Source organism: Schistocerca americana, chromosome 5 (genome assembly GCF_021461395.2).
Source record: "Schistocerca americana isolate TAMUIC-IGC-003095 chromosome 5, iqSchAmer2.1, whole genome shotgun sequence".
In the NCBI taxonomy this organism is placed as follows: domain Eukaryota; kingdom Metazoa; phylum Arthropoda; class Insecta; order Orthoptera; family Acrididae; genus Schistocerca; species Schistocerca americana.
This window is the reverse complement of record NC_060123.1, coordinates 39,456,502-39,460,687: the sequence shown is the minus strand read 5'-3', so window position 1 is coordinate 39,460,687 and position 4,186 is coordinate 39,456,502. Positions and strand designations below refer to the sequence as shown.

At 47.4% G+C, this 4,186-nt stretch overlaps 1 pseudogene; it reads right to left on the bottom strand.

Annotated features, from left to right (window-relative positions):
- Positions 1-239: 239 nt before the first annotated feature.
- Positions 240-357, bottom strand: LOC124617372 (annotated as a pseudogene).
- Between the last annotated feature and the right edge of the window lie 3,829 nt (positions 358-4,186).

Here is a 4,186-nt window from a genome sequence, read left to right as displayed (position 1 = left end):
TGCGGTAGTGTGCATCTATCTTGCTATTGAAGTAAAAGCACTCCTTCTTCAAGCCACAAGTGCCCCATCGGTACCATCCGACCGCCGTGTCATCCTCAGGTGAGGACGCGGATAGGAGGGGCGTGTGGACAGCACACCGCTCTCCCGGTCGTTACGATGGTTTTCTTTGACCGGAGCCGCAACTATTCGGTCGAGTAGCTCCTCAGTTGGCATCACGAGGCTGAGTTCACCGCGAAAAATGGCAACAGTGCACGGCGGCCCGGATGGTCACCCGTCCAAGTGCCGGCCACGCCCGACAGTGCTTAACTTCGGTGATCTGACGAGAACCGGTGTATCCACTGCGGCAAGGCCGTTGCTGTGCTATTGAAGTAGCTATACACTAAATCACGTATACATTACGCAGCCAGTTTAATAATTTCATGTTCACCGAGGTACAAAAAGAATTTTTTCCTTTGTTTTCCTTTCTAAAGTACTCTATATTCTTCGTCAGGGTTCAAGCATATTTCATTGTAATCGGTTCAGCGATTTAGTCCTGGAAAGGTGACTGGCAGAGCTACTTTCGCATTTATTACACTATTACGACTAGTCCACCCAGATTTCTCAACTTCAACTTCAAGCCCATTACTTGGAAACAGGCCAGGTATCTTCTAAGCCTATTGTGTAATTCTTCCAGTAACAGCTCAGTATTTTACTGCCGCGAAAATGGGATAGCTAATCAGACAGAAGCCTAAAGCAAGAGTCGTAAAGAGCCATGACATCATTCTCTTCCAGTGGTGATGGAAACTACACTACTGGCCATTAAAATCGCTACACCAAGAAGAAATGCAGAAGACAAGCAGGTATTCATGGACAAATATATTATACTAGAACTGACATGTGATTACATTTCCACGCAATTTTGGTGCATAGATCCTGAGAAATCAGTACCCAGAACAACTACCTCTGGCCGTAATAACGGCCTTGATACGCCTGGCCATTGAGTCAAACAGAGCTTGGATGGCGTGTACAGGTACAGCTGCCCGTGCAGCTTCAACATGATACCACAGTTCATCAAGATTAGTGACTGACGTATTTTGACGAACCAGTTGCTCGGCTACCATTAACCAGACGTTTTCAATTGGTGAGAGATCTGGAGAATTGGCTGGCCAGGGCAGCAGTCGAACATTTTCTGTATCCAGAAAGGCCCGTATAGGACCTGCAAACATGCGATCGTGCGTTATCCTGCTGAAATGTAGGGTTTCGCAGGGATCGATTGAAGGGTACAGCCACGGGTCGTAATACATCTGAACCTCTAACGTCCACTGTTCAAAGTGTCGTCAATGCGAACAAGAGGTGGCTGAGACGTGTAACCAATGGCACCCCATACCATCACGCCGGGTGGTACGCCAGTATAGCGATAACGAATACACGCTTCCAATGTACGTTCACCGCGATGTCGCCAAACACGGATGCGACCATCATGATGCTGTAAACAGAACATGGATTCATCAGAAAAAATGACGTTTTGCCATTCGTGCACCCAGGTTCGTCGTTGAGTACACCATTGCAGGCGCTCCTGTCTGTGATGCAGCGTCAAGGGTAACCGCAGCCATGGTCTCCGAGCTGATAGTCCATGCTGCTGCAAACGTCGTCGAACTGTTCGTGCAGATGGTTGTTGTCTTGCAAACGTCCCCATCTGTTGACTCAGGGATCGAGACGTGGCTGCACGATCCATTCCAGTCATGCGGATAAGATGCCTGTCATTTCGACTGCTAGCGATCGAGGCCGTTGGGATCCAGTACGGCATTCCGTATTACCCTCCTGAACCCACCGATTCCATATTCTGCTAACAGTCATTGGATCTCGACCAAAGGCAGCAGCAGTGTCGCGATACGATAAACCGCAATCGCGATAGGCTACAATCCGACATTTATCAAAGTCGGAAACGTGATGGTACGCATTTCTCCTCCTTACACGAGGCATCACAACAACGTTTCACCAGGTAACGCCGGTCAACTGATGTTTGTGTATGAGAAATCGGTTGGAAACTTTTCTCATGTCAGCACGTCGTAGGTGTAGCCAACGGCGCCGACCTTGTGTGAATGCTCTGAAAAGCTAAACATTTGCATATCACAGCATCTTCTTCCTGTTGCTTAAATTTTGCGTCTGTAGCACGTCATGTTCGTGGTGTAGCAGTTTTAATGGCCAGTAGTGTATATTAGTATGGATACATATTACTTTCCACAGGCGATGCCCCACTCCTGTGACGTATTTTACGTAAGTCATGCTGTAAAAGACAAGTTTAATCTTTTTATTGTGCTTCCAGTTTCGATTTACTAGATTGTCAACATAAAACCACAAGATATAACTTTCAACTCATCATGACTTCCATAAGGGCCGTTCTGCATCGATTTTGAAATGATTGAAGCCAAATCTGCTTCAAATGTATGTCTTTGAAGTGTGAGATGGGAACAATATTATGAACTTATGTAACTTATATAACTAAAACCATTAATTTGATATCTTCCAGATTGTATGATTCTGGTCCACAAAACTTGTTCGTCCCTAACGTTCCGTCCAAAGCTGCACTGGGCATCTGCAGAGATGCCCGTGGTACCGCTCAGACTTTCCGTCTGCCAGCTGCCGAATGTCGAGTGCCAGTCAGTCGGCAAGATTCACAAGAGCCACGAGCACGTCTGAAGATGTCAAATAGAGCTTTGGACGAAATATTAGGAAAGAAAAATTTTCAAGGACCACAACCTAGAAGATTCACCAGAACCTAAGACATCTCCTTATAAAAGTTTTCACTGTATGATTGCCTCCAAAACCCAAATTCTCAAACTCTACTCTTGTCAAATGCCAGAGAAGCAAGCCAAATGTCAATGAGCAAGATGTACAGGTTACCTGTCGTTCAAAATAGTTTACAAAAAAATGGCTCTGAGCACTATGGGACTTAACATCTGTGGTCATCAGTCCCCTAGAACTTAGAACTACTTAAACCTAACCAACCTAAGGACAGCACACAACACCCAGCCATCACGAGGCAGAGAAAATCCCTGACCCCGCCGGGAATCGAACCCGGGAACCCAGGCGTGGGAAGCGAGAACGCTACCACACGACCACGAGATGCGGGCAAAATAGTTTGCATTCGACCATTAATTTTGTTCATGATCTTCGTGAAAAAATATGTGTTTCTTACTGATGACATAGAAGATATACTAAAGTGGAAGCGTCTGGCCGCGTGGAATAGCCCTGCGGTTTGAAGCGTCCTGTCACTGACTTCGCGGCGATTCCCGCGGGAGGTTTGAGTCCTCCCTCGGGCATGGGTGTGTGTGTTGTTCTTAACATATGTTAGTTTAAGTAGTGTGTGTGGTATCACCGCCAGACACCACACTTGCTAGGTGGTAGCCTTTTAAATCGGCCGCGGTCCGCTAGTATACGACGGACCCGCGTGTCACCACTGTCAGTAATTGCAGACCGAGCGCCGCCACACGGCAGGTGTATAGAGACGTACTGGCACTCGCCCCAGTTGTACAGCCGACTTTGCTAGCAACAGACACTGACGAAGACTCTCTCATTTGCCGAGAAGATGGTTAGCATAGCCTTCAGCTAAGTCAATTGCTACGACCTAGCAAGGCGCCATCACCAAGTTATATTGAAATGATAATACTGTATCAACAAGACCAATGTTCCCCAATTGTGGATTAAAGTTAAGTATTCCAGCAGCTACGTACTTTTCTTTATAGCATTCATTACGTATCCTGTTTCAGACCTCACGCCATCCTGCGTGAGCTTATAGCGTGCATTTCGGCTTCCTCAAACAACACGGTGTTGGCACTTCTGCTGACACTTCATATTGGCGACGAGGATGGGATGGTCGTATTGCTCTAATTTACTTGTGTCATGGCTTCGCCACAACCTCCAGATGTACTGTCCGAATTTTATCGCTTGCAGAATCAGCAGACGCAGGCGTTATTGAATGCCCTTGGACAGCTCGTCCAGGGTCAACGTGCAATGCAAAACGATGCGGCAGCCGCCGCTCCACCGCTCCCGCAGCCACAACATGCAGTTGCACCGCCGTTTCGACACTTCGATGCGGCGATGGAAACCTGGACGGAGTGGTCACGCCAATGTGGATTTCATCTCGCCGCCTGCAGAATTCAAGGTAACGAGCGGCAGCCTCATTTATTGGCGCGTGTAGGGCTGC